Source organism: Scatophagus argus, chromosome 3 (genome assembly GCF_020382885.2).
Source record: "Scatophagus argus isolate fScaArg1 chromosome 3, fScaArg1.pri, whole genome shotgun sequence".
NCBI classification, from domain to species: domain Eukaryota; kingdom Metazoa; phylum Chordata; class Actinopteri; family Scatophagidae; genus Scatophagus; species Scatophagus argus.
The window spans coordinates 8,507,133-8,530,537 of NC_058495.1; the positions used below are offsets into that span (position 1 = coordinate 8,507,133).

The window sequence follows — 23,405 nt, forward strand, 5'->3', positions numbered from 1 at the left end:
TAGTGATTCCCTTTCTGCTTGGCGTATCACCTTGCAGAGTCCAAGGTCACACACATGAGCTGTTAGCGGGTCCACTCACACGGAGATGCACTGTATATAGACAAAAGTATTGGGCCACCCAACCATTACACAAACGGGGACTTTAATGACATCGCATTTTAAATACATAGACAGCTTTGCAGCTGTAAGAGCTTCAACCCTTCTGTGAGTGCTTTTCACAAGATTTTGGAGTGTCTGGATACTTCTGTCTATAAAGCATATTCTTTCATACCCCATTAATCATCTCACAACACCTCATATTTCTCAGTTACCAACTGGAGGGACCTCGTCCCCTTGGACACCACTTGACTACTTAAATGTATGAGTACATTGTTGTAGTTTAAACTAAATTAAATCTAATAGTGTCATAATATTTTATAGTCAAAGTGGTCGTTCTTCTGCAGAGTGAGCACATTACTTATTATAGTGATAATACTTAGTGAGTATTTTTTTAAGTAGGACTTCAAAGCGACATTTACCTGTGATGGTTTGTTTACATTGTTATACCTCTTGTTTTACTCTAGTAAAGAATCAGTTTCCTACACCACTGCCCCGTAGCTCATGCTTTTCACTATCAAACAGAATTTGTACTTTCAGCAAAACATACAAACCATATTGTGATAAACTTGTGAATAAAACAAGAAAAAAATAAAATTGATTGTTAAAAAAAACCAAAGTCAAGTGTCTTTCATGTGCTTAAATGTCTTTGCTCCAGCTGTTAAATTGCTCCCTTCAACTGAGAGATCAGCAATATGCAAATAACCGTCCATCAGTGCTCCCAGGATTCTCTTTTCTGCGGCCATAATAATGACACCATCTTCTCGGTTCTCACAAGAATTGCCTGTGAAGCAGAAGCTGGGCAAAAAGAAATGTATTATATTTGGATTTCTCAGACTGCAATAAATGTTATGAGGCAATCTTCAGGTTTTTAGGTCAATGGCTGATGTCATTTTTCTTGTTCATTGACAAATGTGTGCAGTTAAACATATTTCTACTTGAATGCCAGGGCCAAAAGAGTTAAAGCAGTCTGGATAAAGTGGACATGCGATTGACTGGCGACCAGTCCAGGGTGAACCCTGCCTCTCGCCCGTAGTCAGCTGGGATAAGCGGTATAGAAAATGGATGGATGGATGGATGGATAAAGTGGACATGAAGACTGTGTGTTCAACCATGTGTTTATATGTTCCATGCATTCTGCAAAATCATTCTGGATAGTAAAGCAACATACTGTCTTTGACGACCGTAACCAGAAATATACATTCACCCCCTCCCTCTCTGATTGCTGCTTTCAGTTCATTCAAGACTCTCCGTCTGTCTGGTTTGAAAAAATGTAGCAGTTAGCAGGAGATGCAGCGCACTCTGGACCCCCTTGAGGCAATTTAACAGCAGACACTATTTCCATTTCCCATGCCAGTAAAGTGTGCTTACTTGCTAGTTTAATGAGTTAAGACACAACACATGCAATTTACAACAGTCACATTTGCATGTCTATGATGGATATGTGCTCATGCACACTCCTGCATTGCCTTGAGGTTCTATGCGCAGTTTAAAGTCCCTTAACTGAAAAAAGCATTTTGCAAGCAAGGTCAGAGATGTCCAAGGGTACACATCTTGACAGACAGACAGTGATGACAACACTGTCATATGCATCTGTCAAAAGCCCAAACTATTTCATTATTCTGAAGGATAATCAGCATAAATGTCACATTTAGTTCTGGATCTGTTTTCAGAAGCTTTCTAGTGTTTCGATCTTTTACCTAACAAGAAAAAAAACTGTTAAAAGTCAAAGTCATTAAATTAAGTACAGTATTTAAGGAAATATACTTTTTCACTTCTCATCAATTCTATCTATTGTATGTAAAAATAATCAGAGAATGTATTAATTTTGAAAACAGACTTTGAAACAGAAAACACAATGAAGGCTTTAAATGTGAACAAAAGCATACAAACTAGTGAGAAATTACATCCACTCCAATACTCATATGTATCAGTATAAGGCCCATTATGGTATTGACAGCATGTCTGTTCACTCATTGCTGTCAACCACAGGACATGAGTCAATAACGGCAGTGCCCTTAAAAGAAGAGCACAATTCATGAATACTTTAATCATATTGTGATAAATAACCAACTGATTGATATGAAATTGATTGCATAAAAAGTGGTTTGATAATAAGAGCAGACTCCGTCCTCGTTGATGTGGTAATAGCTATAAAGAAGAACAACATGGACTCATTGCTCACGACAGCTACTTGGCGCTGATCCAGTCTTCACCACAGAGAGAAGATAAAGGAGAGAGTGGATCAGTGTGGGGCAGAAAGACATGCTGTGTTTTTTGCACCAGATTTTATATATACAGTTTTTAATAGCATCACACAAAGAAAGACTGTCTTCCAAAAATGCTTCTTCAGGAGGAGGTCTGCAGCAGTATCAGATATTTTATGAACCTCTAAAGTTCACTAATTGACATCACTATGTCTTTGTACTTGTACATGGGTTAATGGACCAGACTATTTTTTTTGGCAGTGACACTCCAGTGTTCCCCATGTTTCTAGTCTTTGTCCTAAACTGCTGACTGTATGCAGACATGAAAGTGATCATTACTCTCATTTCATTTTTGGCAAGAAAAATGACTTATTGCTTCCGGGACCTGAGTCCTAATTTTGTACCATAAACATGTGACTGTGAGCTGGTATGACAATAAAGTACCTTGAATCCTTGAATCCTTGAAATTGAATTACTGAAATACTGAACTCCAAATACTGGCTCCAGATCTGCCTGCCAAACTGAGGGACACTGCATATACCTAATCTTCATTCTTAACTGTTACTTGTGGGCTTTGTTTAGTCGTGCCACTCCCTACTAAACAGACACCCCTTTCTGCAACTCAGTAGAAGTGGGGCAAGTGCAAATCCATGAAATATGTAAAGGGTAAAGTCTAAGCCTGCCTGCCATTTCCAGATGCCTTGAGAACCGGGAGATTAGCTTTTAGAGAAGGGGAGTGTATGAACAAATACCTTGCCTCATCAGCCATTACTGCTGACCCACATTCTCAAATAAGAGTGCTGGTTTGAGGTTGGTTGAACTTTTATTTCCCCATTGGGCTTCATCAGTATGTGAATACTTGCTTGCTGGAAAGGAATGGATACAATTATATTTGTGTACACACTTTATATGTTAAGGCACAAATGCAATAATAGAGTTCTTATCATCATCTTTGTTATTATATCCCATTATGTCTAATTATTATGAGTATTGTGCAATGACTTCCTTACCTGTTTCAAAATAGCACCATGCATCTTACTTCACATACTGTATCAGGCTGAAACAAGTTAAACTTGTGAATCTCCATCGTCAATATTATATACGAGTCATTTCATCTCAGTGTTTCAAGTACAGTGTGAATGATTTATTTAATGATTTATTTTCTAATAAAAATCCATCCATTCATTTTTCATATTGCTTATCCTGATGGGTCAAGGAAGGAGCTGGAGCCTATCCCAGCTGACTACGAGTGAGAGTCATGTCGTTGTGCATGTTTCTGGGACTATGGGAGCCGATGTAACCGGAGAAAACCCAAGCAGGTACAGGGAGAACAGCAAACTCCTCAAGAAGGGCCCAGACACGGACTCAAACCCAGAACCCTCTTGCTGTGAGGTGACAGTGCTAACCACTGCACCACTGTGCTGCCCATTTTCAATAAAAATGTACAAGCAAAAAATGCATTTCTCTGCATTTTACATTTTTTTAAAAGACAAGAGCACCCCCATCTTGCACCAAGAAAAGGATCTCTAGGCTACAATCAAGATAATGATTCACTTCATGTGACTGGTTGAGATATGACCACAGAAAGGCAAGAGACTTGGGAGCAAAGACAAGAATGAGAAAAAATGAAAAGGAAAAGACAAAAGATACTGAAAGAAAAAGTAAATCCCAAAGAGTGGGAGAGAAATCTCAGAGATTCAGAGAGATACTTTCTTCCAAGGTTTCCTGTTTCACAAGAGAGGCAGTACAGACAAAGAACTGATCTTATTTTCAGCCTCATTGTATTTCTGGCATCCCACGAGCATTAAGACAAGTGAAAATATTGCTAAATAATAAATTAAATAAAAGTCTATGGAAAAATATTGTTTTATCAGAATGAGTGTTGGAATATTCAGTAAACTTGTGATGAGAGCTGTAAAACAAGAGTTACTGAATTATTAACCAGTGTCTCAGTCGAAATGAAAATTAATGTAGATTTATACCTACATCATTCTTTCGTTTTCCTAATATTTTTAATGAAGGGAACTAAGTAAAGTAAATCGAGCTTTATTGACGTTTGATGGCATATACAAATTGCCAGTCGCTCCTACTGCTTTTGAACAAATGCCATTGTCTGAACATTGTCTGACTGTTTATGCTTGCCTCACACAAGATTTTCATGGGTCTGACAAATACTTTGACCCCTGAAAACCTCTAAATTGAGTGCAAACCACCTGGAATAACTATTGACTGGATAATTACATCTAGTAAAAATGTAATCACATTAACTGGATGTTTTGACATTTTGAGAAAAATGCTTATTCAACTTTTATTCGGAATGGAACTGGAGCCTGGAAGTGATTAGCTTAGCTCCACTGTAATCACATTTTGGTGGACAAAGCTGGGAACAGTGACTTCCCAGAGAGACAGGCTAATTGCTATGTGTAGCTCCCTCTAAAACCACAAAGTGTCATTTTTACATTTCTCTTACGGAATAAAAAAAGAAGTTCAACATAATGTAGTAAGATTTAGATGTGTTGGTTGGTGTATTTTGGTCTAGCTAGGCTAGTTTCCAGTCTTGGCTAAGCTAATAGCTTGCTGTGTATAGCTCAACACCTATTGCACAGAGACAAAGTTGGTCGTCTCATCTCAAGTGAGGTTTCCTTCCAAACGTAATGCAAATTTAACCCAAAAGGAAATATGAATCCCATCCATTACCATGATGTGAATATTAGTATTGGTGCATCAAGACAAACAGCTGGTGGTGCTAATTCATGGTATTTCTGTTTGTTTCCTGTATTAATGTGAGGAAGGTTACAGTCTTCACACAGATCTGATGTCTTCATCCTGTGCTATTATTAGCTTAGTCAGTGAACATCTAAAGCATGATTTTAATTTTCCTGATTCTGCTTCCATTTCACTTTTTGTCTTTTTTGTCAAGGATATGAGTAAATGAGATGTGTGATATTTTGAGTTTGTTAAAAAAATATTCTGCATTTTCTTCCACCTTTTCTAAAAAAGCAGAATCGTAGAAAACGCAAAAAAAAATCCTGAAAAGTTTCAGTCTTTCAAAGAAAGTGATTGCGCATATTTGCCAACATGTTGAACTCTAAAATAAATCCAAATAAAATTACATGCAATAAAAGTAAAACATATCTCTGGTGAGGTGGTGGGGGCTCCTGGCGGCCCCGAGGGGGGGCGCCACTTTGTGCGCCCCTGTCATACTGTGTGCGCTTCAGTCTCCTCCTCCTCCTCTTAGCCCCGCCCTCTAGGAGTGACTTGGTTTTGAAGAGGAGAGAGAGACTCTGCAGACACACACACACACGCACAAACAAACACACACAGGAACACACACTCACACTTGCACAGACTCAAGCATACTAAGCTTTTCTTGCAGCCCTGCTGCCGTTACTAACGGGACAAGTTTAAAGCTCCAGGATATCTCTGTCGGTTCTCAGCTTTTCTCTCCTCCATGTGAACATCTCGACCGGGACTGAGGTGAGTGCAGAAATTTAGAAATGTTGCCAATTCTGAGGGGGTGAGCCGCTGACTGGTTGTAACTAAACGAGGGTGAAGAAGGGGATTTTTCTCAGTCAGGAAAAAAGCGGCAGGGGGAGAGGCATGTCCGACTCTTGCTCCTCTTGGAGCAGTTTTAGCTAGCTCACTTTACCGCCTTTCCGGAGTCACTAAACGCCTTAGTAACCTGTAATTAAACCGGTGTTTAAAAACGATCGTTTCCGCTGTCGGCGCCTGTGAATTCAGCTGTAAGGTATGAAATTAGCAGAGCGGCTTCAACATCCTCCCTGGGATGTTGCCATTACACCGCTGTAATGTTACACACATGGCTTTCTCTACATCCGCTACAGCATTTCTGCAGCAGCTACTTTGGCCACTTGAACGCAGTTTGAAACATTTTGAGGGCAGCAGAGAATTACTTTGCTGTTACTTTATGAGACACTTTAAAGCGGTGAGGAGAGCTCGCCCGGGATGGACAAGTTAAGATCTTATTCTAAACTTTTTAATGTAAAATATGGGCACACTTTCAAATCTGGCCTCTCTATACGCACAGCATTTTGGGCGGTTAGTAGTTAAGTACAGAAAATATGTTTGTATAGTCTACATGGTTTACTCGGTGTGTTAGGGCTGCACACGTCTATTTTCACATTGTCAATGATATTACACAGAGAAAAGCAGCAAATTCTCACACGTGATTCCAGATCCAGCTTGAGTTTGACTTTTTTTTTTGTTGATAAATGACTTTAATTGATTCTAATCTTGATCAACAGCATGTCAATCCACTAACTAACCAACCGTCAAAACTCTTAAATAATAAATTCACAACGATCTAAAAAAAATCCCTAAACTGCTCGCCCTTGTGACGCTGTAAGCAGGGATTTGCTTGAAGGAGTGCAAGAAATAGATAATTTCATTATCAGGTTATCGTGGAAAATGTCAGAAAATTGTGAAAAATGTCAGGTAACATATTCAGATGTCTTGTTTTGTCAGAGCAGCAATCGGAAGCCTAAAGATGTTCCCTTGATAATGAATGTTTGGCATTTGTAGTCAAAAAATAACTTAAATGATGAATTGGTTATTGAAATTTTTGCTAATTTTTTTGTCGTATTAATTTTTCTACAAAGACCATCAGTTATACTTTTATCCTGTAAGAAGACTACAACTAACTAATGATTATTTACAGTCCAACAGTCTCAGTTTCATTATCAAAATGGTTGACCACATCAGCACTACAGTATAGACCAGGCTACATCAAGCGTCCAGATTGAGATCCTTACAGTCCTTACAGATCCTACGGGTTCTCACTGTCACTCCCTCTGTCTTGCACACACATCAGCTTTCTTCATCTCACTTTGTGCCACATGTACACTTTGTTGAGGTAGGTGGTATCCCTGTTGGGCTGGGTTGGCCTTTAAATGTTTGATGTGTGGAGACGTCTTGAGCTTTCTCCTGCTGTTCTCCTCGGCTCTCAGCTCATGTTTAGAAAGGGGTTGTTAAGAGAGAGGGACTGCAATCTGTCATCATGCATACACACTTACTGTGCATACACATATACACAAAACATGCAAATACGCATGCAGAAAAAGATTAAGTGTGTCTGTGCATGCAAACATGCGAGTTCCTTTAACGGACCTGCGGGTCTGTGTCACAATCCAAAGTGATGTATGATTACATTTAATTTTGTTTTATGCACAAGTCTTGGTGCCAAGCTACATAGAAACTATATTGTGCTGTAGTTTTCTTTCGGCTTTGACATTTGAAGTTCACAAGTGATATTCTGTAATTTCAAAGAAGATGTGTAATGGCCAGTTGGACACATCAGCCTAAGCTCTCAGACTCTGTACATTTTAAAAAGAATTGCATGCATACAGACTGTAGTGACATGACAGGAAGTAACAGCGGGGCAGATGCAGCAAAGGCTGGCTGGACCTAAACCACGAATGTTGCTGCTCATGGTTGATCACTTTAGTAACCACTAAGCCAATGGCTGTACCCTGGTTCTCTGTGTTTGATAGACAGTAAGAGCCATGCTCAGTGTAACAGGGTGCAGAACATGGGGCACTGAGGCTCGTAGTGTAGGTACACTTCGCCATGTGTGGTAGGTAGCAAGAACACCCTGTTTACAAAACAGGATGGTTTTGGCAGTGAGGCAGGAGGAACACGGATAAGAACCCAACACTCAAAACTGGTATGGGTTAGAAGTCTGAACGCTAATTTGTCTGTAATTTGTATCTGCTGAAATGAACTGATATTTTCCCTTCTTGCTGTCAGAATTTGGACTATACGCACACACAGCATGCTCGTGGCCATGTTAGCAATTCACCCCTCCTCGTTTCAACCTTTCGTTATTCTGGTATGTCACACAATAAATCATTAGGCTGTATGCAGTGTAATAACAAAATTAGATTCCTCTGAGTGTCTGCATGAGCCATCTCTGATCTCTAAGGAGGCTCCACTCCTCTCCTTCACTACTCCCTGTTCACTGATGAGCTGCCTCCAGAATATATTCTCTGTAGTTGTGTACTCTTACTGATGTTTAATTATTCCGACATGGTGATTTGACTGAGCCTCATAAAATATTGAAACAGAAGCAGCCCAGAAGGCAGACTGAAAGACACCGGCTTCATTTTATCCTTAAATATGACTTGGAGACGAGCTGGGTGCTGTCTGTGACTTACATCAAAGCAAGTCAACACAGACGCACAACCGCCAAGTAAGTTGTGTAATGATATTTTGTGCCTGTGAAAATGTAATTTCCTTTAAACAGTCCACACAGGAGGCTATTCTCTCATGTTTGAATTGGAAGTTTGTTCCTTGACCTCCTGCTGCTTAAGATGTCTTCTCTGAGCCGTGCCTGAAAGCAGTGTGCTTGCTTACTATCGAAAAGCGATTATACTAGATCAGTGTTCTGATTGCTGCTAGCAACCGGGCACTGCCTGCTAATCTGTGGTCTTAATACGGACACAGTCAAATCTCAGGGCAGTTATCAAGGCCACTTAAAGTCTGCGGCCCCATTTTTTGACCATTTTGTAATCGAGTTTCTTACAAATACACACCTGTTGAATTTGGGCCTCTTTAGATATATAGATTTGACTTGAGAGGTAATACTTGTGTGTGTAAGTTGGTCATGTAAAAATTCACAAAAGTTAAATCAAAAGAAATCATTCATAGCAACAGGAGCAATATCATCCCACTTGCCATGCATTTATTCGTGTGTGTGTATACAACAGTCTTTTTGTCTGGTTCCAGTGTGTATTCTTCAAGTGGTGTTTTTCAGTTGCGTAAACACTTAAGTGATCAGTGGACATAATGATGGATCCCCTGCTGATGGATGCTTGGATATGTGAACCCCTTGTGTGACCACTTGCTGAGAGGATAAAACCACAACCATTATTTTGTAGGGACAAGCTGTAGCGCAGTGCCATCCTAATCGATCAGCACTGCATGTGTGTGCATGTATTTCTTTCTTTGTGTGGGTTTTAATTTTTCAAATGGTCACTGTCCACTTCAAACTGTGCATATCTTTAAGGGCTGAGATAAATTGAAGGATTACAGATTCCTTTACGACTCTAGACAGTCCTCCTACTCTTTTTTTCTTTTCTCCAGATTTGGTGTTGGTCTGAATTGTAAACGTGATTAGTGGATTTCCTCATATTTGAGTTAAACTTTTAATTTGATATGATAGAATTGATCTTCAAAAGCAATTCAAAATCAAAACTTTGTCAGATCACCCATCCAAGGAAAATAACACCTTACAGTCCCCTTTATTCAATCTAGATCTCCAACGGTTAATCGAGTAGTTTATTAATAAATTATTGTTTATGTTTACTGTAGTTGATTGTCTACACAGTAATCAGTAACTGTCTTGATAACTGATTAATCATTCATGCTATATTATCTACTTCCAGTTTATCACTTGTGATGATTTTGTGGTTTTCTGAATATCTTTGGATTTCTGACTGTCTGGACAAAACAAGATGTTTCCAAAATCACCTTGGGTTGCCACAGTATTATGATTGTATATTTTGCGCCATTTTCTGGCATTTTATATACCAAAAGATTAATTCATAAAGAGAGATAGAGGTTAAAGAGGTTAGTTTCAGTCCTCATACATAATCTTTTTTGTTGATTCCTCCCTGAATGAATTCGTGTAACACATATCACAATGCATAACTTGCAAATATCAGTATATCATCAAGCTTCCTGTCCTCGGTATTGTGTGAGGATGCTTTTATAAATGCTGTGCCACTTTTTTTGTGTGGTATTCAGGCTCATACAGTTTCAGATTCAGAGTCTTTTATTGTCATTCAAGCATAACATGAGAGAGGCACTGCAGAATGAAATTACAATGCATTTGGCCACAACAAAAACAGTTGGATAAACATCAAGAATAAGAAAAAGAAAAAAAAAGAAAAGAATAAAAACCAGGTTTGAGAAGGATGCAGTATAAATATATTAATATGTCAGTGCAAAATGTATGTGCAAATGAGTATGTGCAAACAGTTCTCAGTAAAACGGATAAACAGAGGTAGATAAAAAAATAATAAATAATGTTAAAGTCTGTTAAAGTCAAAGTCTGAGGTTTTTGCAGGTGTTCAAAAGTCTAATGGCGGTTGGGTCGAAGCTGTCACGGAGCCATTTTTAGTTCTTGAAACCCTCGTTGTATTATCTCAAAATAGAACATCAACAAAAGTTTAAAAAAAAAAGAAGTAAAAAGCATATCTTAATTGACTTTAATGCAAATGGTGTTTTCTAAGGGTGCACTATATAGTTGGCCACCTTTGGTGCAGCATATCACCGGTGCTAGTTAGCTCAGTTAGCCCAGTTAGCCATGCAGGAAGTTGTCCAGACTGGGAGTACTACAGGAGTGTTGGTTTTGTGTACACATGCTAGCAGAGGAGATTTGGACTATTTTCAGGCCCGGGAAGGGGGTGACCATCTAGTTACAACTGGCACTGGAATTGGCAAAGGATCCGCAAGCGTTTGCAGCAGACCCAGACTTGGGATTCTTTCAGTGAACATAGCCTGGCCTAACCTGAGCACTGTGTTCGGGACCAGTGGGGGCCAGTGTGATGAGAGAATATAGTACTGAGGTGATTTACAGTGGCTCTGGACAGTACTCTGACTGTGGGGACAGTGAAAACATAGTCGGCTCAGGACGGGACAGGAGAAATGTGAAGTAGGAGGGAAGACAGAGGGAAGTTGGACATGGATCGGCGCCCACCTCTGCCTGAGCTATACTATTGGACTAACGCTACTTGAGGTAGATTCAAGATAGATTTATTTGTGTTTTTTAATCACAAAAACATAAATTATATAGCTGGATTAATAATAAGTCATAAAAATTACATAGTAAGTGTTTGAGATATATTCAGGAGTCTCACAGCATGAGGAAAGAAGCTGCTGTGTTGTCTGGTGGTACAGCAGTGCTTACTTCTGTATCGCTTGGCAGAGAGCAGCACGATGCAGAGCCTGTGGTACATTTAGCGATGGCCCCAGAGCCCAGAGTTGTGGGCTGTGCACATCCCATGCCAGTTTGTTTCTCACTCAGGATGCTTTCTGTTGCTCCTCTGTAAAAGTTAAAAAGAACTTTGTGTTGAATTTTAGCCTTCTTAAGTTTCCTTCAGAAGTACAGTTGTTTCTGAGTTTTCTTTACCAGGGTGGAGATGTGTGATGTCCATGACAGATTCTCTGTGATGCTGATTTTCAGGAACCTAAAACTGTCTATCTACTACACCTCAGCTCTACTGATGTAGACAGAGGTGTGTGTCTTTGCCTCCTTTTTCCTAAAATCAGCAGTCAACTCATCAGTTTTATTGAAGTTAAGCAGCAGGTTGTTATCTGTTCACCGCTTTGCAAGACCGTTGATTCACTCCCAATATGAATTATGATTGTTGTTTTGTAATCCAGCTGATGATGGTAGTGCCATTCGTAAGCTTCACAGTAGAGTTTTATGTCTGGGATTGCAAGGCTAAGAGATGTGAGACAAGACGTGTTGGGTTTAGGGTTTAAAAATCTTACTTATTGCACCTCTAAATACTGACTCCCAGTCTTTCTTCATTTTCTGATCATTTGCTGTGTTTGTAGCTCATTGCATGTTTCTGTGTTAAATCTAGCCACCCACCAATTAGAGCCAGTGAAGTGTTGTGAACAGGAAGTTAGCTCATAGAATTTGTGGCCTGCACTTTGTGTTCAGGAAGGTGGGCATTGTAAAGGTTTTTTCCTCACATTGTTGTAGAAAGACAGCTGGTCTTGTTTGAAATCAGCACATATATGAAATTCTTAGATTTTTCTGTGCCCTATTGAAGTTATGCTAATAAGGTATAGAAAGCATGAAATTGCTTCCCAGCTATTCTTCATAAAGTTTATATTTGAGGGCTCTAAATATACTTGTATGAAGAGTCATGCTTTCATGCTGCTCTCCTGATGAACAAAATGCCTCTTAGATTAGACGAACACAGCTGTTGTACTTCAAAGGAAAATTTCAGCCAGTCATTTTGAAATAGTCTTCGTGTTGGTGTGTGTGTGTGTGTGTGTGTGTGTGTGTGTGTGTGTGTGTGTGTGTGTGTGTGTTTTGAAGGCTGTTTTTGTGAATTCTCCCTCTTCTGTTTGAGATGGGGCCCTTTAATGTCTGGTTTGCTCTGTCTTCCGTCTCTGTCTGTGCTCTCCACACATTGGTCTGCACACTCAGTGCTTGGTTGTGCCTGGTCGTACCACGGCTGCGAGGCTGCAGTTGAGGTGTGTGTGTGTCTGTGTGTGTATTTTGTGGTTTGTGTCCTTGGTGTTGTTCATTCCCCGTAGAGTGATAACAATGGAGCCTCTGCAAGTATCTTTTTTTAAGTTTTTTTTTGCTTTTTGCTTTTTTTTGTCCTCAGTACACACACTAAAGATGTTTTCACACTTGGTCCTCTTCGGCCGTCCAAACAAACCAGTGATTAATCAGCATTTTTTTTACATATACCACCTCCTGAAGTGGTCTCAGTTAAGTTTGCTTCAAGTCTGCAGAGCATTTCACTTAACCTGTGCTTTGTGAACAAAAGGTGCTCCAGGTTTACTTTACCATCTTTCCACTGTTAGCCACTTAGGCTTGCCATGGGTAGATCACATTACGTTGTGCTTGAAATAAACAAAATAGAAACATGGCTGATGAAAAGATGGCAAGTGGAGGAGGACGGTGAGGTGTTGTGGTGGTTTTTGTGTTGACGTGAAATATGAATAATTCTGGTTTGGTTTTCTGTGGGTTAATGTAATTACACCCCACAGCAATATGGATGATAATTTACTTTTTGATCCACATTAAGGGGACTTAGTTTGGTGGTTTGTTTAGAAAGGGCGATATGTAAAAACACCCTAAGATGCATTCCTGCTCACACACACTCCACACTTGTTAACCATGAGTGTTTGGCCCATTAAAATCTTATAAACTATAGTGACAATTGATGCTTTTAAGCTCTGACTTCTCGAGTTCGGTATTCTTTCAGTGTCAACAGCATGTCTGTCTGAAAACATAGACTTAATAAATCCTCAAAAGAGACTAAATATTTTAAGGGTATTAGAGTCCAGACATGATGCTGGTGATGACGCCTCACATGCAGTATGTCCTAACTGATCAGCACTATTTGCAGCATTAAGTTAAATAAGGAGCAGGTAGTTGAGGCGTGGACTGGCCTTCTATTGCGCCATCTCTTATACAGTTTACCACTGCTGTGGTTCAGTTACATGTACTGAGGAAGTCATGTTTTGTTTGTCATCAGGGTGTCTCAAAAATCAGGTTGACTGTTTTCATTGGAATTTAGTATGAAAAATAAGGTTGGTTTTGAATATCGGAGCATATTCATTATTTTCTCATGAACTGCTGTGATAACTTGAATGAAAGAAAATCTTTCATATTCATCCCATGGCTGTTGGAGACTGTGTATTGATGCAAATCCAAATTTGGGTTAAACATTTCTAAACATTTTCTAGCTTAAAATGTTTTTTAAAATCTTAACTGAGAAGAAATTATTTTATATTTGAGATATATGGATATATGTATATATATATATATATATATATATATATATATATATATATATATATATATATATATATTAACTCAAGATACACCAAAAACTGGAGATGATTTAGAAATTTGTCATAAAAATGATGCTGTCTTGACACTAGATTTTTTTGTTTTAAATTTAAACTTCTTTATGGTTGTTCCAATCTGTGGTATGATTGCATGTGTATTTCCTCATCAACTTGCAGGTGTCTAAATGTTGTTTTGAAATTGAAAACAGTCTACAGTTAGTGTATGAATGACGAAAGAAGCAAAAAATAATGAAAATAATATTGTGTGGCATCAGAAACGGTTTCTTGCAAACAGTGCTATAACTAATGTCATTTTGACATGGGCACACTGAGAATATGAATTGTACTGTTTTTGCACACTAACCAAACCACAGTATAACAGGAACTGTTCTCCAGCCATGTTGTAGTGTAGTCTGTAGTCAGTCTGTTATAACGTTAGATAAGAAACTTAAGAACATAAAGAACATACTTTTTTTCATCAATTTTCAGAATTTGAGTATCAATACATTTGTTGAACGAGGACCACCTTTTTTATTCAACCTTTGTTTATGTGAACTGAGCCTCACATAAACTCAACTTGTGCTCACTGAGTCATTAAACATTGGAGTAGGAAGAACAAATTGTGGAACTCACCTACACTCTGTTTTGTCTGCCTTGGCTTTTCGGAAATTAACGAATCCGGACAGATCTTTGTTTTGTAATGTCTTAAAATGAGAAATCAGTATGTATAACTAACTCTGCCTGGAGTTAGTGGGACAGTGCAGACTCACTGCACACCCATCTTGGGCTAGCAGCGGATTAGATGTGACACTTACTGCAGGCTGGCTGAGTCTAAGCCTTGTTTACTCTGGCTGGGTCTTAGCCGTGGACTCAAACCATCATTAGGCAGCAAAATGACTCAACAGTGGGATGGAGCTCCAGACAGGGACAAAGAGAGAGAGAGAAGCAAAAGAAGGAAAAAGAGTAGGAGGAACAATTCAGAAAAGAAAGAAAGAAAGGATATTCCCAAATTGGCCTGGAGATATGGAGTGAACCACATGAATACAGCAGGGGACAGTTAGAACCTGGAGGCCTGGGCGTGCTATGGTCAAGCCTTTTTATAAATAAACAGACAGTTTGGTCTAAAATAAACACAGAGCTCATGTCAGTGTTGGGGCAGATGGACGAATAACCCCGCCCAGAACCGGGACAGGACTTTGGCTGTTGTGCAGGCATTTCCTGCTTTGAGTTTGAGGCCTTTTTTAAAGCTGTGTAAACATGAAAACTACCAGTTCAGTCATTTATTTTATTCAGAATTGACTCTTAGTAAAGGGATTGGTGTGTTATTGGTGACCCTGACCAGATACTTCTAAATCTGGTCATCTCACTGACACTTCAGACCTGCATGCTGCTCTGCTAGTGGAACAGAAAGCGATGGGCTCATGGTGGGCAGGTGAAATAAAGCACTCCATTTATGCATCTAAAAAGCATCTCAAGGAATAAAAGAAGCCACCACAATAATGGAGCAGAGACTCCATAAGAATAATTAGCCTTTTTTTGGTCATGGCAGGATATGAATCTTTACTGCACAGTGATGAGAAGTTCATCTAATGGACTGTAAGACAGGAATACAGATGACTGAGTCTAGATGAGAAGACATAAGCTGCTTACACACAGGGAACCTACAATGTTCCTGCCTAAAGTGTCTGAGAAAATTGCAAATTCACAGTAATTCAGGAGTTCATGCATAGGTTTTGTGCTTTATATGTGAAAAGTCTGTCCTCATCCACATGATGTGTCTGTGTTGGATTAATATGTGCAAGAGATGGTATGTGGCTTGTGAGACTAGATATTGCAAGATATTTAAGTTATTTAAGTTGTGAAGTTATTGACCCCTAATAGCTCTATTAAGTAATCTTTTATGATGAGCTACAGCACCTCTTGTTTGTTACAAATGTGCCTGCCAAGTAAATGAAGCAGAAAACTACAAGGGATGGATGTAAACAATACCAATTTTGCAAATATTTTATGCATTTGGAGCTGTAATGATCAGTCAGTTAATCAGTTAATGGATTGGAAGATTAGAAAGGTATGATTGGCAGCTATTTTGGTAACCGATCAGTCATTTGTCATTTTTCATCTCCAGCTTTCTTTTGTGAGAAATACCAAACAAAATAACTTTTGCTTGTTTGCTTGAGCGAACTTCATAAGGTACCTCTTTAATCTCACTTCATGGCTCATCTGCTCTACATCAGACCATCACGCAAGGTATCGTCACTTTTGATCATTACCGTCATTGGAGTGTTACTTGTTAGAGTTCATTTTACTTGCTTTCTTGTTATTTCCTGTTTGTGATAAGGTTTAAACCACCTTTTATTGAACAGATTCTGCCCTCATGAGTGGTGTGAAATTACTCTTCTTTTTGTGCTTTGTGTGATAAAATACACAGCTGAAACTGCAAGTTCAAATTATTTTAAAGGCATATGTAGCAGATTTTTCACTACAAGACACATCCGTCTACATGAACAAAGATAAGTATAAAGCTTGCGAGGTGTACAGCATGAGTGCTCTAAATCCTTCAGGTTACACACTGTCTGCTGGGTAATCTGAGGCTACAGCCTTGCTCTGACCTGCTGCTGACTCCATGGATGAAATATTTTTCTGTTTCTGTGTCAGCTGACAATTTTATGTCTTTTATGTCTCTATTCTACAAATAGAAGATGTAGTGGTGATATAATTATATTATTATTTAAGTCTGTAAAACAAAAAAAAAATTCAAATCTTAGCCCTTTTGTATATTTTTGGCTGCATTTTTAAGAGAGATAAGCTTAAAGGGCTAAAAAAGTGTTTGATTGGGCCTTGATAGCTGCTTTTACGGATGCCTGCCTGTACTTTGTCATTGTGTCATGTGATTGGTTGTGGTTTTCACGTGTGCCATTTGGGATCGTGTGTTTTTTTTATTTACATCAGTCCTCCTTCACATCCTTTCCATAGACTGGGCAAGATGGGCAATTATGAGATGAAAATTAATCAGTTTGAATTGAGAAGTGGAACAAAAAAATCTTGGGAATCTGCTATGAATACAGAAAACCTGCATATTAAATGTTTTTGTTTAACTTGTTTAACTTTTATTTACACAGTACAAATGATTTAGTAGATAGATGTAACAATGATAGCATGTATGATAGCAGCGTGTCTTTTAGTATGAATGTCTATCCATGTATAGGTTTTAAATCATTATTTTGTTTGACTTTTGTTTTTACATATTTCCTTTATGAATTTACCTCACTGCAACACTGCCAAATGAACATATGGTCTCTTAAGTGAAGCAGTCAAACTGTGTCTGCTGCTGTATTCGTGCTAGCTTGGGTGCAGTACTGGATGTTTGCCTAAGTAATGATTAGTGACACCTGCATGTGTTCTTAAGCAGGGCTGTCAACCCTTTAGAGGCATTGTGGGACTTGATGAAAATGGATTGCCAAAATACCTAGGCTTGTTCAGGCTTTTTTAGTTGTTAGTGTGAAATATATTTAGCAATATCCTCCAAACATCAAGATGGAGAAGCAGGAGAACAGTAGAAACTTCAGTTAGACGTTTTCATAGAAACATTCTGCAAAGAGCATAGCGGAAAAATGTGTTGCTGTCAAACAAGTATAAGATTTTGTTTGTTGTGGTGTCATGGCAGATTATCTAAGTTAATACAGTAGTGTTAATACATTTGTTCAAATAAGGACAATGTAAAAACATAGTCACAGACAAACCGCTGCTATTGGAGATGGTATTCTGCACCAAAAATTTGAGAAGATGACACAACATTATTTAGTATTATTTAGTTAGTAATATTATTCTATAAAATAATTGGGAAAAGTGTCAACACCTCAGTATTTCAATGAAAATAAGCATCTTTTCTCCCCTCATGTCTTACACCTTTCCTTTTAGCTGATTTGAGGTGAGTTCTGGTTTTGCTTGGCTAAACACTGGAATGACGACAGTACAATGGTGGGGCGGCTGGCCTCGTTGTAGTGCTGACCTGGCTGTGCCAGGCCCGATGAAGTACATCCATGAATTAGGTTAACAGGAATTATAATGTGGACTTCACATGACTGCAGGGCCAGCAGCGTTGCATAGGACTGATTAATATGTTGGTCACTTCCATGTTGGTCAGTAGGCCCTGCAGGATCAGTCCTGAAATATTACTGCAAGATTTGCTGGCTTAGTATTTATAAGCATCAAGTAAACAGCTTACGTACGCATAAGCTAATGTAACTTGGGTGCTTATGAGTTGAGTTGAGCTTATTGCTTCATGTTAACACTGTGGAATACTGAATTACTTTTGGGTGCGAACAGCCGGCCAGCTGTGGCATCCTGTAGCACACCAACACCTCGCTTTTGTCGATATGCAGTGTGCTGTCTACCACTGCCCTGGTTCATTACGACAGGGGAGACAATGACCCAGAATCAAGTTGACCTGAGTGCTTTAAATCAAGGCTCCACCGCAGGAAATAAATTCTCTTCCCACCAGCACACCCTGCACCAACTAGGGCAAGTAATCCAGACAGAATAAAAACGTCCTCTAAGAGGACGCTGAGGGAGAGAGTGAAGACGTGACAGTCAAAGAAAGAAAGCGAGTGAGGGGAGCTGGATTATTGACTGGGTAGATCAAGATAGAGCAGTGGTGCACTGCTGCAGCAACAACTTGCTTTGTCACATAAGACTTTCTCTCGTGGGACACACCTCAGAGCAGTCCCATGGAAAGTAAACAACAAAAATTGTTAGTTTTCATCCATTCTTTTCTGTTATATTTGTTGTTTTCTCTTACAGCATCCTGTTTAAATCTGAGCACAGATTCTCAAATAGGTCCTTGGAATGATCCTAATAATAAGACTATTCAGTATCAAAAACTGTGAAAGGTACATGTTTTAATTTCACATTCATAGTCTTTAGGCAGTGTGCCAGGCCTTGAAGCCCTCATGATGCAGTCAGCAGCTTGTTGATCTTGAGCACCCAGAGCTGAGATGGTTTGGCCAGCTGCTCTTTCCAGGGTCAAGAATGAACTATCAAGCTCAAAACATTAAGTTTCAGTCTGTTTTGTTTGACATTTGTACTTGTACATTAAACAAAACATGTTAATTATTTAGCTATTTTGTTATTGTTGGACTAATTCAAGCTATCTGTTTCCTCCTGTCTCTAGTCTTCCAGATAAGCTAACCAGCTGCTGGCTGTATAGCTTCATAGACTTTACAGACATGAAAGGGGTGTCAATCTGTTTGTCTTACACTGGTCAAGAAAGCAAAAAATGTTTAGGTAAATGTCAGACTTTTCATTTAGCAGAAGCATTTATCAAAGTTCAGCATCGAGAAAAGAGTGGCATTGGTACGCACAGCTACTTGTACAGAAAAATTTCAAATGATACACAGGCCTGTTGCTTTAAAATGTGTTTAAATCGAGTGTTTGCATCTTCAGATATTTCACCAGAGCAAAATATGAGCCATTTGTAGTATTCCAGCTTGAAGCTCAGGGCAACCAAGGATCACCGAGAGGCCACCTGTTGTCTCATTTGACTCACAACATGCATTAAGGCATCTTCCTTAAAGATTTGTGTGCGCGTGTGCGTGCATGCGTGCGTGTGTGTGCGTTGGAGGAGCTCTATGGCTCACTGAACTCTGTTTTCTGTTTATCTGTTTACATACAGCAGCAGCTGCTCCTCTGCTTTTCCTTTCCACTCCTCTGCCACCCAATAAGAAGCTTTTCCTCTCACTCTTTTGTAGAAAAAGGAAACTGCCGCTGAGGGAGCTGTGACAGAACATAACACAACATAAAACACTAACAAATTGGTTTATACCATCAAAGATGAACAGAAAAAAAAACACCTCAAAGAAATCTCAACATTTCCGAAGAGTTATCATATTCCAACTAAATGCATGCATGCATGTGTAATGAAGAAATAATGGAGTTGACATTTTCAGTCTCCTTTTTCTTATATGTTTATTTCCACATTCATGACAGAATTGAAGAGAGAATCATCTAGAGAATGTGAGGGAGAAATAATTGAATATCATCTAAATGGTTACTTTAAGCAAAGCCTGAAAAAAAAAAGATTTCCTTTAGACATGCATAATTAGAAAAAGGCACTTGTGCAGCTTCAAGACATTGCGTAACTCATTTTTACATGATAAACTTTAGAGGATGCTGTGATTTGTAATAGCAGAATCTGATCACATAATCCAAAAAAACATTAGATCAGATGAGAATAAAATTGAATTTAAAAAATGGCCGTCTAATTGACCGAGGAGAACTGCAGCAGTGCTTCTGCTCTGCAGGGCGCACACTAACTACCACTGCTTTAGATGTAGTGTGTGTGTATATGTGTGTGTGTGTGTGTGTGTGCACGCGTGTGCGGAGTGTCTTCATGGCTCTCACACACACAGACCTGTGTTCTCTCAGTTTGACTTCAGTGGCTTTAGTGTGACATGGCCAGAGGTCCTGTTTTGGCTAATGACTGTGGTTGTCAGAAAGGTCAGATGTCAGATCTCAGCGAAACGGTCACAACCAACTGCTTCCTGCTTTAATGGCCGTGTGCTGTGTTATTAGACTTTTGTCCAGTGTTTCTTCAACACTGGCTCAGGCTACAAAATTACTGCTTGGCTGTCATAATGAGGACTTTGGACCGAAATCGTACTTCATGTATTTCGACTGTGCAGTCAAAAAGTTAAGAGCTGTCGTCACTGTCTCATTGTTAAAACAAGTTGTAATAATCTTTAATTAATATTTTTAAGTTTTAAATAAACCCTGAGAAAACAACAGTAACACAGCAGCAGCTTTCACTTTTCCTGCACAGCGAGTGATTATTGAAGCAAGGACCAGACAAAAGCCTTTATAACCGGCCCCAAGTTGAGACACGGTAATCTTGGGGATATGAAATCATACTGACCAACATTTTTTCCTTGAAATTATTCATGACTCGGGGGGCATTTCAGGTGCACTAATTTCCAGACTTCCCTTTATTAGGTTTGCACATATTTGCATACTCTTGCTGTGTGGAATGAAGCTTGAAACATCCATCCATCCATTTTCTATACCGCTTATCCGTCAGGGTCGCGGGGGAGCTGGAGCCTATCCCAGCTGACTACGGGCGAGAGGCGGGGTACACCCTGGACTGGTCGCCAGTCAATCGCAGGGCCGAAGCTTGAAACAACACAACATTTTTTTCCCAGTTGCTTTCAGGTGTTTTTTTCACCGTGCTTTCTTGACGCCAACGATGGAGTGTGAGGCATTAATTGAGCCTATTCAGGAACACAGTGGTAGCTCTGACCACAGCTCCTGTTTCTCAGACCTTTTTCACATCCGTAGTACGTGCTCTTCATCTTCCCTTGACCTCAGTGTTGAGGGTGTGCAAGCATAATTTTGGTTTCCTGTTGGTTATGATAATATTGTACAGCGACAGACTTTGCTGTTTTTCCGTGCAGTGTTTTGTATTTCTAAGTAGTTAATTCTCAATTGCAGCATGTTGTGCTTGGGTCCCTGCATTCAGATATACTGTCTGATCTTGTTTACAACCTGTTTCATCATCTGAACACTCCTGTTTCTTGCCCTGTGTAATTTTTTAGACTGTTGCTGTACTTCTAGATCGCAGAAAATTACTAGGAGGGGTGGCCTCAACTAGCTGTCATAAAACACAATTATCTTTCAAAGTTGCATTTGTTATTTTAGATCCATATATTGAATTAAAATGATTGAATGAGTTAATGGTTTAAGTCACTGGCTTAAAAGATGACTGAGTTCTGATCAGCCTTCTTTTGGAGTACAACTACAATCTGTTAAGCATCTATCAGCATGTAACAAATGCTATGCACTGATTTGTTTTTAACTCTCAGCTGAGGCCATCACCATCACCCACAGCAGACAGTGAGCTGACGCTTACTGAGCAAACCGATGTTACAGGTTTGATTTAGTCCCTGATGCCCTTTTGGTAAGAGTCGGCAGTGAAGTCAGCGGTGCCAAAGGCTTCATGGTTCAGCTCAGTCATAAAATGAGAAGAAGTCATTTCATTTCTTTCAAAGAGGCCATAATACTCATTTTCAACATGAAATTGGATTGAGCTCTTTCATCACAAAAGTCCCTACAAGATAATGCTGTCGCGCTCTTCCCAAAGTGGTGTGAAAAGTTAGCATAAACTGAAATAGAAACCATGCAAGGCCACACAACACCCGTTCACATCAGGGTCTTGAAGAAATCCTCTAATAAATTTCCCATTTGTGACTGTAATTAACAGCGAAACTGTCTGCTGTGCCTCATGACCCTGAAACCAAGTCAGTCCATTGATTAAGGACCTTGAAGAGAAACCAAGTTTCTGCAGGAAGTGAAGTGCTTGTGTTTGTGCGGTGAATGATGGTGTGCGTCACTTTTATGACAGCTGTTACTGCTGCTACTATCTGGCCACATGGTTTCGGTGGGCTTTTTTAATCAGCTTGGCCTGCCTTTGGTATTAGTGGGTGATTAAATGAATTAGCAGGGCCTGGAGACAGAAGTGCTGGCCTGGAACACTGGGTTTCAGGGACTGAGGGGGCCATGCAGGGTCTGGATTGGAGGGTGGGGGGTGTTAGGATGGTGGAGGGAGGACACAGTTTTGTGTCCTTCTGCTGAGGCCACAATTTCACAGGCAGCAGGCATGCATACACATTGTACACACACACATTTTCTCATGACATAGAGGGGTTTGTACAACTCACGTGAATGCACACACACATGAAGATAAAATGCCTATACACACACACACACTGTCGCACACACTGGGCTATTGTGTGTGACACTGCCGCCACTGTGTCTCCATTTGGAGCGTCCTGAGACAGCACACGCCTCCTCACTGCTAAATGTCACCCACTAGTACTGACATTATTGGTGATGCACAGTGCAGCAAGTGTGTGTCTGTGTGTGTGTCATGTTATTGTCTATGATGACGCTTGTGTATTGCTTGCTATTGTTATGTACACAGTAGAAAAACAATTAAGCTATGAATTGTTCAGGCAGTGAATGAAAAAATGATCAATGTGATGAACAATTTAAATTTGACATTTTTTGAGTAAAAAGCGCCGGAAAGGCCTGATTTCTTCTTCTTTTTCTTTTTTTTTCACGGTGAACTGAATTTCTCTGTGTCTTTGAACTGTTCATAGGATAAAACAAAACATTTGAATAAGTCACCCTGGGTTTGGTAGTTTGTTGACAATTTAAAGACAAAGTGTGCAGTGGATTAAACAAGAAAATGACTATTTGATAATGACAATAATGATTAGTTTGGAGCTGTAGTAGGCAGGGACCCTTTAGTGACTTCTTTTCAGGCTTTTTAGTTAAGTCTTCTTGCTTGATAAATAGCTTAAATTGATTAATTGATTGACTATAAACTTATTCTATAAGATAAAAGTAGAAGATTTTTGGGGCATTTTTGCTTCAAAAATGATTCAACCTACCATGAACATTGCAGCCGCTTATTTTCCATTGTTTGAACACTGCTTCAGTATATTCCTGCAGACATGTTGTTTTCCCACATGTGTTTGCCTCCTG

The 23,405-nt window shown here is 39.4% G+C and overlaps 1 protein-coding gene across 2 annotated transcripts in view; it reads left to right on the forward strand.

The window, feature by feature from the left end:
• The first annotated feature begins 5,579 nt into the window (after positions 1-5,579).
• Positions 5,580-23,405, forward strand: part of ppp1r16b (protein phosphatase 1, regulatory subunit 16B) — a 74,329-nt gene continuing 56,503 nt past the window's right edge. Inside the window, exon 1 of one of the 2 annotated variants that reach the window (XM_046383217.1) lies at positions 5,580-5,780. The gene's annotated coding sequence lies outside the window, so the exon portion shown is untranslated. Of the gene's footprint in view, positions 5,781-5,819; positions 6,052-23,405 lie in introns of those variants that run through there. The other variant, XM_046383219.1, reaches the window with a different exon arrangement.